Consider the following 15,334-nt stretch of genomic DNA (forward strand, 5'->3'; position numbering starts at 1 on the left):
TTACGCTCCTTCAAGGTCAATAACCAATTCAGGCATGACTTTTCTTATGCTACAAAACGAAACTGAGCAACGGACGCAGCGCGTGGCTATTTATGGGCATGGTGACGTTGGCGCCGATACTGTGGCCGTCGAGGGACATTGACTCGGCGGACGTCGACGCGCAGCGCCCTCTACAGAAAAAATTACCGAGGCCAGCACGCTGGAAACGTATTATCAAAGATAAGGAATACGTCGGAGGAACATCCCGTCGAAAGAACGTAACCAGGTAAGAAGTAACTTTTCTTCCCTTTCATGTGGCTCTGCAAAGGCAGGTAAATGCCAATTGGGAGATGCAAGAGTTAATTCCGACAGTAAATAAAAAACTATCATCTAAATACAGGGAGTCCAGTAGGGACCCTGTTTATCTGATACAACACCGACTCCTGAAAGTTTGGTAGTGCAGGCTGCCACATCCACCTCAAAACAAAATGCATACCCAACTATTCCCCCAGACAGAGATGACAAATCGTATGACGCTTTGGCCAAGAAAGTTTTCTCTACGGGGAGTATGGTCCTAAAGTCGGTGAATACTACATGCACATTGGCCAGATTCACTTTCACACTTTGGGAATGTATAGCAATGGCGCTGAACATATCCCCGAAGGGGAACAAAGAGACAGATTTTTAAATCTAATAAAGGATGGGAAAGACGCAATGTGTGAATCCCTCCAGACAGGTCACCCACACTGCAGACAGTATCAGCAGGTACATGGCGCTAGTACAGTAATGCACAGATTTGCCTGGCTAAGAAAGTCCGGTTTTGCTCCAGATGTGCAGTCGAGACTTCTTAACATGCCCTTTGATGGCACACATTTATTTGGTAACAAGGCTGACGACAGCCTAGAGAAGCTGCAGACCTGCAAAGCAGCAGCCAAATTCCTTGATGCTGCTATCAGACAGCCACAAAACCGCCCCACCGACACACCTTGAAGGGGTAGGTCCTTTCGCTTTTACTCCTCAGATGGAAGGGGGAGAGGATTGTTGAATGAAAGAGGTCAAAATAGCTTCCCCCGTGGTGTATGGGGAAGAGGTACTAAGACCGCACAGGCGGCGGCTGCTTTACCATCAGCCACTGCTTCAACTGCCACAAAATCTTTCTGAGGCCTTAGCTCATAAGACCCCAGGGGGAGGCAGACTCTCACTGCATCTGAAAGAATGGCGAGGCATTACTTTAAGATGCATAGTTGCCCAGTGTTACTGCCTTCCCTTTCTAGAAAAAGCCTCTAGAGTCATCCACTGGGGAACAGCTCTTTCAAAGTTCCAGATCTGCTCCTTATACAGGAAGTGTTCACCCTGCTAGAGAAGGGTGCTATAGAACCAGTACCTGTAGCAGAGAGGAACAAGGGTTGGTACTCCCCGTACTTCCTAATCCCCAAAAAGGACAGAGGATTGAGACCCATCTTGGACTTTAGAGACTTGAACAAGTTCCTCATAAAGGACAAGTTCAAGATAGTTTCCCTTTCTCAGATCCTTCAGCCCCTCGAGCTTCAGGACGGATGCTTTCTTTCATTTGGCAATCCATCACAAATGCAGACAGTACCTGAGGTTCACCGTTGGCAGTTCTCATTAACAGTTTCGAGTTCTTCCATTTGGGCTGACCTCCTTCCCAAGGTTTTTCAACAAGTTGATGGCAGTGGTGGCAGCGAGTCTCAGGAGAGGGGGGGATTCACGTCTGCCCCTACTTAGACGATTGACTGATCAGGGCCAGTTCCCCCGAATAAGCTCTGGAACATCTCAGCTACACCTGTCACACTCTCCACGGACTGGGCTTCTCCCTAAACTTGGAGCAGTCCTGGATGCATCCCTGGGAAAAGCCTCACCACCAGAATTGAGGGCTCAATACATTCTGCAGTTGGTCACCAAATTCCAAAGTGCCCAGCATCTCCCAGCCTTCAACTTCCTGAGGTTGCTCGGCCTCATGGCATCCTGCATTTTTCTGGTGCCAGAGGTGCATCTGAGAATGAGATCTCTCCAGTTTGCTCTCAGGACTTGATGGTCTTAATTCTTAGGCAGGATGTCAGTTCTCCTTCAGGCCTCCAAGCAAGGTCGCACAGGATCTCCTGTGGTGGGCCTGCGAAGACAACATTCTGAAGGGAGAACCTTTTTGGCAGCCATTGCCAGAAATAACAGTAATAACGGATTCCTCACTCACAGGGTGGGGAGCACATACCCAACGATCTGACAATCAGCGGTCGCTGATCTCCATCAGAGTCCAAACTACATATCAACCTTTTGGAGCTGAGGGCAATCAGACTAGCGCTGAAGGCCTTTCTGCCCTCTGTGCGTGGGAAGAATGTCCTGATAATGACGGACAACACAGTGGCCATGTACTATCTCAACAAGAGAGGAGGTGTAGGTTCACTACCACTGTTCATAGTGGACTGGGAGTTTCCACTCCTGTATGCGTTTCCTCCAGTCACTGTCATTTCTCAAGTCATCAGGAGGTTGAGGAGGTTCAGGAAATCCATGATCCTAATTGTTCCAGATTGGGCCAGGAGGACGTGGTACCTGGACCTTCTGGACATGTCCATCTGCCCTCTCCAATATGTCTACCACAAAAAGAGAGAGGAAGAGAGAGGGAGGGAGGCAGGGAGAGAGAGAAAGAGAGCAAAAGAGAGAGCGAGAGAGAGAGAGAGAAAGAGAGAGAGAGAGAGAGAGGGACAGAGAGAGAGAGAGAGAGAGAAGAGAGACTCTCTCTCAACCTTCACGCATGGTTTCTGAGCGGTTGAGATATAAGGATTGGGACCTCCCGGATGACGTAATGGAGATTTTGCTTTCGGCCAGAAGGTCTGCAACAAAGTCCTTGTACCGCTGCCGTTGGAAAAATGCTGCAGCTCGTTCAGGGATAAGAATGTGGATTCTTTTTACATGCAGTACACCTATGGTGTTATCATTCTTATTACACCTGGCCAATCTGGGGTTCCACGCTGGTACAATTAAGGGGTATCCGGCAGTGCTCTCTATTTTTAAGCGCTCCTCTGAAGATCCCACTAGTTATCCAATTATTAAAAGGACTGACAAATACATTTCCTCTGGTCCCTTTTCAAGTCCCAATTTGGGATCTCAACTTGGTGTTCATATGTCTAATGTGTTCTCCTTTCGAGCCTATCCATTCCTGTCCTTTAAGGTTATTAACTTTAAAGACCATCCTTTTAGTGGCCATCACATCAGCCCAAAGGGTGAGTGAACTTCAGGCCTTGTCCTGCAAGCCTCCTTACCCAATCATTTATAAGGACAGAGTGGTCCTAAAGGTGAAACCTACCTTCTTACCTAAGATTGTGTCGGAGTTTCAATTAACTCAGAAAACAATTCTACCTTCATTTTATCCTCCTCCTCATCCTGGAAAGGAAGAGGAGAGGTTACACAGGCTTGATCCAAAGTGTGCACTTAGTTTCTACATCTCCAGGATATTTAAACTAAGACAGGATGACCAACTTTGTGTAGACTACACGGGCCACAAGTTGGGTATGGCAATCCCGAAACAAACTTTATCAAGATGGATAATTTTACGAATATCTGAATGCTACAGATTAGCTGGAAAGGATCCTCCAGAGGGTCTTAGAGCTCATTCGACCAGGGGTATGGTTACCTCCTCTGCCTTACAGAGGGGATTCACAATTAAAGATATTTGTGTTGCAGCCATATGGTTGTCCATACACACTTTTACCAAACACTATAATCTGGACTGTTCCTCAAGCTGGGAAGTTTTAATCGGAAAGGCATTGCTACGTTCTGTGCACACAGACACATAAAGGAACTCCTAAATTATCACGACTCTGAAAATTCTGCCTCGCTCCTCCAGGAATACATACAGTGCTTTGGGAGTTTATTATGAGATGAGGAATATGTGGGAGGGCACAATCCATTCGAAGAACAAGTTACTTGCCCATGGTAACATTCTTTCGATTGAATGTTCCTCCCACGTATTCATCATCGACCCTCCCAAACTGGCCCGCAGTAGAATTTTTCCATGTAATTGCAGTCTTTGCTCTTTCAGGAGGAGTAACTGTCGGATGTAGAATATCCTATACACGTACAAAATTGAACTGATGGCAGCGGTCGCTGCACACGCTTTATACCATCGATGATATTGATATTGAGATGGAGACCTCCAAGGGACATCGAGTCGACAGGCATCGATGCGCAGCGCCCTCTGCTGGAAAAAAGTTCTGAAGCAGCTGAAACTGGACATGAAAATATAATAAAATGAGGATTACATGGGAGGAACATCCAGTCGAAAGAAGGTTAGCTTGAGTAAGTAACTTGTTCTTCTCAATCACGTTGTTGCAATTGACTACTCAGCCCTATCTGTAACAAAGGGAGCCAGGGAATGGAGGCAGGTAACCATGTTCCCTTGCCAGCTGTCAGCCGCCCTAAGCACAGAGGAAAGAGCAACAACTGAAGACAACAGCAAAATGTTTCTCATGAAATCACAGTGAATGGGAAATAGCACACCACTGCTCACAGTGCAGGCTTTGCTCAGAGCAGGAACCAACAATCCCTTGCATATATGCAAATCTTCAAAGTCTGGTCTTGGCACGCTTGACTTGCACAATTATTGTCAGAACACTTCAAACCCTACATCACAAAAAGACCACTTGTTTTAAAGCGCCAACATCCAAGCTGTGGTTCTATTATGTGGGTTTAGGTACTTTTTTTGGCATGTGTTTTAGAAAGAAACTCCTTGATATGGTGCAAGTCCACTTCACTTTTTGTGTTGCTATGACTTTCTCCCCAGTGAGTCCCAGCCTAATGACACTGGAAACAGGCCTCATTTTAGTGGCCCTTTAGGATCCCTTGTGGACTCCAACAGTAGAAGCTACTACCAGAGACACCTCCCTATTTCCCCTAACCATTGTCCATGGGAAAGTAACCTGGCACATACAGTTCTGTTGGTGACTGTTAGGGGGATTTCCTTATGGCCCTGCTGTCAGGGTCCTATGCCTGACTCAGTTGCTGCAAGTTGTTACCTCAATGTCACCAGCCTCGCCCAGTGTTAGTTATGACAGAGCAGTCAGGGCCTTACTCTCGAGAGCGGGTGGTAAACAGGCCCAGCAAACTTGTACCCAATTAGAGATGGTCCACACACTATAAACTATTATATTCATATAAAAATATCAATGAAATCGCAAGAAAAACAATACAGTCACAGCTAAGTAAGTTTGTAAAACAGGTTTTACTTCCTGAATGCCATAAATGCATCATATAAGTAATAACGCTGTAAGAAGTAGTAGCCTGTATGTAAAGGCTTTTCTATCTGAGTGTGCAAATGTCAGAGGAGAATAAGAGAAACCAATAGGACAAGTAGCTGGTAGTCTTTGACAGGTAAATTACCTATGTGCGAAAGTGCCACGTGGAACAGTTCTTGGTGTTCTGTTTGAGGGAACCCCTCAATAGTTCCTTAAAAATGAAGCAGCCCAGGGATAAATAAATTTAAGAACATACTTGTCAGCAACACCAGAGAGTCGGGAGTCTAATAACCTGGAGCTGAAGAAAAGCAGTTTTGCAGCAAGCAGTTGGTTTCCAGATGCAGATCTTGTGCATGTTGTTCGGCGATCACTGAGGGGTCCATTGAAGAGTCCCTGGGGAAGTAGGTATCTCTAACCCAGCGAGTCCCAGGTCAGGGCTCTCTGCTTAGATTGTGAAGGCTAGTATGTTGCGGCTGGCAGCTCATGGTGATGCAAGGCTTTCACTTCGAAATAAGATTCAGTTTCTGAGGATGGGGTCATGAAGAGGCGATCCACGGAAATGGCAATTTCCAGCAAATCAATAACAATCACACCAGAGAGGATCCTACCATGGAGAAGGTGGTAAGGATGAAGTTGTCAGGGCAGCACAGCCTCTAGAGCTCCCCAGCTGGTGATGGTGGAGAGGGATTTGGTCTATGTGGAGCATGGGAGCCAGAAGCCTGTAGGGAATCATGGAAGCCAGAATCCTGGAGGGGAACTTAGAGTTCAGAGCTGCTCAGGTCAGAAACTTATATGGGGAATGATTTTTTTTTTTATATGCATGTGCAATAGGCTTAGGCTTAGGTATGAACGCGTGTTTGAAAATGCTCCCAGTTCAGTGAATGTTGTGTATTTACGTGTTCGGGTGTACATGTGAGTGTTCTGTGTGAGTGAATGGGCATGCATGTGTGTGTGTGCAAGGCTGGGGTCCAGGGCGCTTTTGGAGCATGGGCGTTTTCTTAGTGACCTAGCAGGGTTTACTGGTATTACTGCCATTTTTTGGCTAAGCCAACTTGATGAGTGTTTTAACGTGGAGGAGGGTGGAGGTTTATAATGCAGTGGGGGCAGGAAGCCTTCCCCTGGACATTGTCTTACTGTGACATGGCCAACATAATGTGTGTTATTGGGCGGAAGAGGGGTCTGATTTTGTGCAGCCAGCAAGAAAATGTTTCCTTACTGTGGCATCACATTTTTGTACTTGTGTTAAGGGCAAAGCCACCATGAGGCGGGTTCTTAAATGGTGGAAGGACATTTGGGGAGCCAGCAAAGCAGCAAAGCAATAACAGTTTTTCTTCCTGTGGCATGATATTTTGAATGCCATTAAGGGCAAAGCGAACAGGAGAACAAGTTTTCTTATGGTATCATCAATGCACATAATATTGGCCACGCAGAGGTAGCTGGAACATTTGGGTGCCAGGCTCTACCCCCTTGCTTCCAAGCTAGGTATCAGATTTAAGGTTTGATTAAAACAACATCTTACACTCTTCACCTAGTGTAGCACGCAGCATGCCACTGCAACATGATCATTGTGAACCATGCTCCTGCATGGTGGTTCATGCTGGCCCAGAGTGTGACACAGCCGTTCTTTTGTTGTGGAGGCAGAGCTGCCACAATGTGTGTTACACTACTAGTACTTGTCCTCAAGGTGGAGCCCACCAGTGGGTGATACTGCTGCACTTGAATTCCCGATAGGGTCACTATCATGCAATCACAGTCCAGAAGCTGTTAATACACTTTTTTCAGCATCCTGTCTGCTTTGGGATTCCTGGCCTCTGCCAGAGTCTGTTTTTGTAGTCTGGCTGCATGGTCCTTTATTGCAGACCAAGTAGACCTAAACCCGAGGCTGGCACCCAGATGAATTGTACCGGATCCACTAATTTTTCAAAAGTCTTCCTATGGTGCTTGATCAAGTTTTTGTAAGCATGCTTCAATTTGCTTTTACCTTCAATCCAAGCCGGATCTCCCTCTTTCCATGACTGGACCAATTAGACCAATAAACGAGAATCTTTCCTCAATTCTGTTTTCTTTCATAAATCGCTTGATCCAAGGGATATCTTGTTAGGGCCTTTAGTTCCCCACTGGCGTACTTGTAACCCCCCCCCCCCCACGCTATGCATAATATTCTTGATTTCACGATTGTAATTCTAAAGATTTATTTGTATAGGGCCCAATATTAACATGGTTTATGTAGGTATAAGAAATATTTCTCTAAAAGGGCGTCCTTCCCATCAGCACTGACCTAACATGGATCCACATTAAGATTGGATAAACAGGAGCTTACAGCTGCTCCTGGGTATCCAGCATTAACCAGTAACCAGGAGCTACCACTGTGGAATGAGGAGCTAGTTCATAGCATTGAGCAAATCTTACCAGGGCTGATACGGTGTCTCGGCTACGGAGCTTTTTGGAAGATCTTGGCGCCTGGATGGTGACTTATTGGCCAAAGCTCAATGGATCTAAAACTGAGGTACTGGTGGTGGGCCCCTCTAGCCCCTGCTCTTTTTGGACCTCAGAGTTCTGGCCTACCTTATTAGGCACCTGCCCTAACCCAGCGACTTCAGTCAAAAACTAGGGTGTCCTGCTCTCATCCTCTTTCCATGGCACCCGAAGTGGCTTCTGTATGTAAGTCTGGGCACTTTAAATGATGGATTTTACACAAGGTGCTCCCCTTCATTCCAACTAAACATTGTGCTCCCGTGGTGGCTGACCATGTTCTGAGTACCACAGACTACTGCAACTCTCTTTACTTGGGTCAGCCGAGCTACCTCATTAAGCACCTTCAACTGCTTCAGAATTCCGTTGCTCTGGCGGTGATTCGTCCCTCCAGCCCCCGTGCTCATATGACCCCTTTGCTCAGACAACTACATTGGCTGCCGATTGAGAAGCGCATTCTTTTTAAATCTCTGCGTGTGGTACATCATGCCTTTTACAATCAGGGCGCCAAATACTTACAGGAATAATTCTCCTGTTATGTGACATCCCAGCCTCTGCGCTCTCAGTCAGCTCTACTGATCTCTGTTCCCTGAGTTAGACTGTCCCGGATTGGCAGCCGCGCTTTTTCAGTGATGGCCGCAAAAACCTGGAACAGCCTTCCTCTGCATCTCTGTGCCAGCGATAATCATCTGGCCTTTCGCCGTGCTCTAAAGACCTATCTGTTCTAGATCTCTCTGCTGCTGCACCTTCTGCCCTTCTCAACGCCAAGATACCTTCGGGTGAACGTGCACTTTAGAAATGTATTTAACATAACATAACAAGATGACAATATATCATTCTGTCCATTATTTGTCACCCCTTAGTCTTTAAATGCCGTATAGATTTGTCCTACTGCTTATTCACATAGGTGTGTTTTTATGGCATCAGTTGGCCTGTTGAGCCAAATGTAGCTCTTAGTAGCTGTTGGTGGTAAGCTGACCAGGCTCTTTTACACCACAAGCAGGAGCCTAATAGCTCAACAGCTCCCCTATGTTTTGAGCCCTGTCTAAGTGTGAACTAACTGTCTTTGCCACCTGGCTCATGTGGGAAAGCACACCTGTATACATTCATGCTAACTCCCAAAACATGGGTTTTCTTAGTTTCACAGGCTGGATGCAATTTATCAAGCAAACAATATTGCTTTATTTCGGCATAAAACCATAAAAGCATATGACAATGAAACAAATACTATTCCATATAGCATAACACAAGATTGATAGATAGCTAGATAAAAGGATAGAAACAACATTAGCAATGATAAAAACACAATCCATTTTATAAAGAAAACTGCAGCATACACCATGAATCCCCATCACGAGATATTTCAGAATAGGCCCTCATTTATCCGTTACCTCACTGACCATTTTGTGTCTCCTCAGCCAGGCGCTATGAATATATTTGGAGACTACTGTAACCCAGTGGGCCTGCCCAAGTCCAGGCAGTAAGCCAGGGCCTGGGTAATGAAGCGATTCCATGTTCTTTCATCGCCTGCAATTACAACGGCAGGCATTAGAACGTGTAGCCCCCCCCCAACCCCTTATCTGCCCTTTCCCACCCCCCGTAAAAACTTTGATGACCGTTTTCGTTATAATATACACTTTGAAATGCCTAGCGTTGCAATTGCAGGCGATGAAAGGACGTTGTATCAATGAAGCAAATGCCAGCTTGTTTCAATGTAGTCATCAGATAGTTCCTCCTAAGGTCTTCATACCCCCTATAGATGAACAGAAAATTCATAATCGATTTGTCAGGATCCCTACACATTGGGCAAGGCAATTTTGTTGCCCCCAGCCATGATTTAGTAAATTACTTTAGTTTTAAGGTATGTGTTCGAAATTCTATATAGAGGCATTGTGCGAAGCTCGAGCTCACAACATCCAGGTATGGTTCAAAGCAAAAGAATGTCTTAGACCCAAGGTAACTGGGACCGGTTGAGAGCATTCTGCAGGCTGTCATCATAAGCTGCCTGGAATACTCGGCACCAGCCTGTTTTATTACCCCCTGGCCTGGACATTCATGGCTTCAGGTTCCAACCAGAATTTACTTAGGTTTAACTTTGTCAGCCATAGTTTAACATACTTCATCCATGGCAAGGACTTGGACCCCTCTAGGGATAACATGTGTTTGGTAATCTCTCTGTAACTGCTCAGACTTTTGGAGGACCGTAGTCTTGCCCAAAACAAAACTGGCTTTAATTTGGTAAGGACCTCCATCGATAGAAGGTCACACTCCAGTCGAAGACTAGATCCTGGAGTGCTTATGGGGAGAGACAACAAACACTTTAGGAATTTGGTCTCAGAGACTCCCAAAGCATCAACATTGGCACAACCCCATATCTCTGCCCCATATAGTGCCGAAGCAAGTGCCTGTGATCGATATAGCTGAATGGCTGGGCTGATAGCCCCGCTACTATGTGGATAATAAAAACAAAGTATACCCCCTGCGAATTTATCAAGGCACAAAATGGCCTTTTCCACCTGATTTGTCCATAATCCATTTTCTGAAAATCTGATACCCAGATAATCATACATAGAGATTTGCTTCAGGGGAACACCATTGATAGACATTTCCAAATTCACCTTTCTGGCTAGTTTATGTCAGAACACCATAGTTTTGGTTTTGTCCTTGTTTATTTCTTGTCTTAATTCCTTGCACTTATTTGGGAATGTTCCAAAGGTGGTTTTAAGCCCCATTGGCGATGTTGCCAACAGTACAGCATCGTCGGCTAAGAAAAGGCAGGGAAGAGTAAGGTTGCCCATCTTAGGCGGGTCCAGATTTCATACCTCTAACTCTTCGATAACTTAATTGATGTTGAAATTGAAGAGGAGTGGTGACAATGCGCAACCTTGCCTTACTCCCCTATGTACGGCTATGGGCTCGGTTGTCTCCCATCCAGATTCCCATCTAATGTTGCTCTGTTATAACTGTAGAGCAATTGGATTGATAACAAAAGGTCTAACGGTATATTTTTCCTAATGAGTGTGTACCAGAGCAGGTCTCGAGGAACACTGTTGGCGGCAGTTCTAAGGTCCATGAAAACTGCGTAGACCCTAGCCCTCCCTAAGGCTGTGTACCTGTTCAAGACCTTTGCCAAGCGAAAGCACTGATCCACCGTACCAATTTGCTCTTGGAATCCAGTTTGCAGTTTACTTATTAACCCTGCAGATTCAGCCCACCCCTGTAAGCGTTCCAGTAAAACCATTCCAAAAATGTTGCCTACTCCGTCCAAATGGGATATTGGGCGATAGTTGCCTGGTAGATTCCTATCACCTATTTTAAAGATAGGCAACATCTTTGCCAGGCGCCAAGACATTGGAATCACCCCCATACTGTTTACCACATTAAAAACTCTACTTGGGACCTGAGCCCATATTTCAGGATTGTCCTTATAGAGGTCTATGGGTACCCTATCAGGGCCTAGTGCTTTTCCTCCCTGAAGGGCCCTTATAGCTCCCTCAACCTCCTTCATTGTAATTGTAATTAGGGCAATAGTCTCAGTTAATTCCCATACTTTTCTCTCGGACAATGGAACAATTCATGGGGTCAGTATACAGTTCACCAAAATGCTTGTGCCATGTCTGTGGCGAGATGCTACGTGGGAGGTGCCAGTGGTCGTATTATTCCGATTTGCTACCATCCTCCAGAATAGGTGGGGATAATTTCCCCTACATGCCTGGGTTAAGGCATCGGTAGGACTCTTTCTGCCCCTTAAGTAGCGCTTTGTATTGAGCCATCTTCCCTTGTAACTCCCCCTCGGTCCCGATTGCTCACTCTTTGCGCCTCTTAGCCCTTGTGCAGTCAGCGTTGAACCATCTTTCATACCTAGGTACTCTTTTCATTTGGCCACTAGGTGGTTTTGTGAATACAGTTTGGAGTTTCAACATCATTTCATCATATTGGTTTGGTATAAGCTGGTCATCTGGTGGGGCACCACAGTTGGTTTCAATGTTAGTCAATACAAGGTTATACAGTTCAGGCCTACCATTACTCCCCAAGATGTCTACCCATCTCACCTTTTTCCTAATTTGGCATTTAGTGAGGCGATTGTTGGTAAAAGAAAAAACAGTTTCACTGTCACTTATAAACTGTGTTTCTCCTTTAAAGCAGTCACAGTCTTCTGGGTCATACTGCCCCCATCCAGTGACAGTCCTCTCCCTAAGCCCCTCCTGTGGCAGCTATCTTCAGATTTTTACCGGACGCTTCAATGTTGGGAGTCCTTGATTTTGCTCTCCGAGCTACTTGTATGTTTTTCCGTGTTTTCGACAGAAAAAGTTCTATTTTTGTTCCAAAGGCGCCTGTATGCTCTTTTCTCCACCTGCCGACAGCGGGGACCCGTTGTCAGTGAAGTTCAGAGCCCCTCAAGGGAGAAGATCATCGAGGATTAAAGAAGGCCATCGGGCCTACTTTGCGCCCTCAGACCATGACATAGCAGAATGATGAAAGGTTCCCTCTTCAGGCCCTGCACCAAATGCGGGCTACGGAATGTGTTTGTAGAAGACAAGCACCTGCAATTCCTCTACTGCCTGCACCCGGACCACAAGGAGGTGGAGTGCAAGATATGCCTCAGGTTCTCCAAGAAGATGACGAGGGACAGGCACAGTAGACTGACGGCGTGGCTTAACGCCAAGGCCTCTGACCCATGCTCCAAGCATGGTCATGCCTCACCCAGGACCGTCCGGTCCGAGGTGCGTTCTTCTAAGTCCTTTGTGGGCACCTCATCCGTGGGGGCCCAAGACAAGGCCAAGAACCTCAAGTCCAAGTGCACCTGCGGAAGCGGATCCCAAGGTGGATAAGGTACGATCGACATCACCTTCCGCCTCCATTGCCAGCCCGCAATCGAGCTCTTCCTCAAAAGGAAATCATCTAGCCCGGCCAAACTATGTGAGAAATCTATAAGCCCCGGGCGGTGGAGAAGATGGCCGAACAGCCCAAGCAGGCTCAATCGGCACAGGCTAAGACTTAATCGGCGACAGAGTCAACGACTGCTTCTGCCCCGACAGCTAAGGGTGCTGACCGTGAGAAGGTAACTGCCGCTGCGCAGAAGGTATCTTTACGGCCAAAGCGCAAAGCTGCCTCAGTGACATTGGCAAAGCCTGCTGGCATACCAGAAGGGGGGAAACCAGCTCAGGCCCCGGTTCAGGACCCTCAGGAGGAAAAAAGTGGGGGTGGGGGCGAGGATGCCCCGAAACAGCTCTCACAGGCCGTGGCCCAAGCCATGGAAGCCATGGAGGTCTCGTCCATGGCAACGAAGACCAGGTGTCCTTATACATGGTCCACAAGAGCGTTGAAGAGGAGGTCGACGATGGCGCTGGGCCTAGTTTTACAGCTCTGCCATCTCAGCCGAGGGACATTCCTTGGACATTCTGTCAACCCTGCACACCTTGGTGTCAGAGATCCAGTGGAGATTGCTGCCGGACCAGGCTCCGGTGGTCCCCCAGGTGCCCGATCAGCCTCCAGCCTCGCGCAAAGAAGAGGAAGCGTCATCCGACGCCCCCATTTCAACCTCTGCTACCACATTGGGTCCCTTCTCCCTTCCTTGTGGAGCGGGGCCGTCAGACAAGAGATGTTCCTTGTCCCTCTTCACCTAGCGGGAGTCAAGAACACCATAGCAGGCTCCCTCAACAGGGAATTACGCTCCTGCCATGAGTGGGAAGCTCAGCAGGATCAGGTGGACCGCATCTTCGTCAAGTGGGGCAGGCCCCAGATCGATCTATTCACGACGGTGGCAAACTCCAAATGCCAGAAGTTTGCCAGCTGATTCCACCAACCGAGGCACCTGGGGGGCGCGTTCTTCTTCCCGTGGGAAGGGCTCTTTCTGTACGCTTTTCCCTGTTTCCTCTCCTGCTGTGAGTATTAATGCAGGATGATACTCATCGCCCCTCCGTGACTGAGGCAGATTTGGTACCCGTACCTTCTCAGCCCATCAGTGTCACCTCCAGTCAAGCTGCTAGCAGTTCTGGACCTTCTCACCAGAGAAGGAGGCGCAATCCAGCATCACAACCCAGGATCGCTGAACCTGACGGCTTGGCTCCTTCAGCCCTAGAGTTTGGAGGTATGAGTTGGCAGCAGACTACAGGGAGGTCCTCACCAAAGCCAGGGCGTCGTCGACCTTGAAGTGCTACGATCACAAGTTGAGGCGTTTCCCTACGTGGTGCCGGTCACAGAAGATTACCCCTTTGAGGGTCACGGCACCACAGATCCTGCCGTACTTGCTATCCTTGACCAAGGCCGGCCTGGCGCACGCTTCCATCAAGGTTCATCTGACGGCCATCTCCCGCTACACCAGGAAGATCTTCACTTTGGTCCCACTGACTGGTCAAGGAGTTTCTCAGAAGACATTTCAGATCTTTCCCGCCGGTGAAGGCTCCTGCCAGTTGTGGGAACTCAACGTGGTTCTGATGAGACTCATGGGGGACCCCTGCGAGTCTCTGCATCAGGCCCCACTCAAGTTTCTTCCATGGAAAAGGCTTTCCTGGTGGCCATCACCTCTGCCAGAAGGGTAGGTGAGATCCAGGCCCTATCCTGTAATCAACCATACCTGACTTTCCACTAATTTGAGGATGGTGCTACATTTGCACCCCTCCTTCATGACGAATGTTCTGTCTGAAATCCACCTCAACAAGACGTTGGTGTTACCTGTTTTTTTCCCCAAAACCTTTGTCGATGGCAAAAAAGGGCCTTGGACTCGCTGGGCATTGCTCGTGCCCTCAAGCTCATGTCTCGGGAGGACAGCTCAGGGGCAAAGTGCTCCCCTTGGAAACAAGACGACACAGCAACACAGGTTCGATCCCCAGGTCCGCGCTTAGAAACCGCTGGGTATTAAGCGCGTTATAAATAACCTATTGTATATCATATCATGTCATATGTGGTAGATTACATGGGTTGGAGTAGGCCCTCCATTACCATACAAACAGGATGACCTTACTGATATTCTAGACAACGGTCCACAGTCAGAACCAAGCTTACCATTCCACATTGCCTTGCAGAAGAGGGTGGCCAGAAACTGGGAGACACTGGAGATCAATCCGGCAGTTAATAAAAACTTGACTAAAAAGTACCACCCTTCTACTAGTGACCCCGACTACCTGTCAGAACACTCCACTCCGGAGAGGCTGGTGGTGCAGGCAGCTACTGCAACATCAAAACAAGCAGCATACCCTGCCATTCCTCCTGATAGGGACGACAAACGCGTAGATGGATAGGTAAGAAAGGTATTGTCTGCAGGGAGCATGGCACTAAAATCTGCCAGTGCCCTCGCAAAGTTTGCGTTCACTCTATGGGACTGCATTTCCATGGTGGCAGAGCACATTCCTGAAGGGGGGTGAAAGAGATGGCTCCTTAGCCATAGTTACAGACAGCAAAGAGGCCATGTGCGAGTCTCTTCAGTCAGGTTTTGATTCTGCTGATAGCATCAGCATAGCCATGGCTACCAGCATCGTTATCCGAAGGTTTGCGTGGTTGCAGAAGCCGGGTTTTGCACCGGATGTGCGATCCAGACTCCTCAACATGCCTTTTGACGGGTCGCACCTTTTTGGCAACAAGGCTGACGAGAGTCTTGAGAAGCTGCAGACTTCAAAGGGGGCGGCCAAATCTTT

General features: G+C 47.5%; 1 protein-coding gene across 4 annotated transcripts in view; it reads left to right on the top strand.

The window, feature by feature from the left end:
- Positions 1–15,334, top strand: part of LOC138452892 (voltage-gated potassium channel KCNC1-like) — a 1,227,882-nt gene that overhangs the window by 88,415 nt on the left and 1,124,133 nt on the right. The gene's annotated exons all lie outside the window — the stretch shown is intronic.

This window comes from Ambystoma mexicanum, chromosome 1p (assembly GCF_040938575.1).
Source record: "Ambystoma mexicanum isolate Mex_15411 chromosome 1p, UKY_AmexF1_1, whole genome shotgun sequence".
NCBI classification, from domain to species: domain Eukaryota; kingdom Metazoa; phylum Chordata; class Amphibia; order Caudata; family Ambystomatidae; genus Ambystoma; species Ambystoma mexicanum.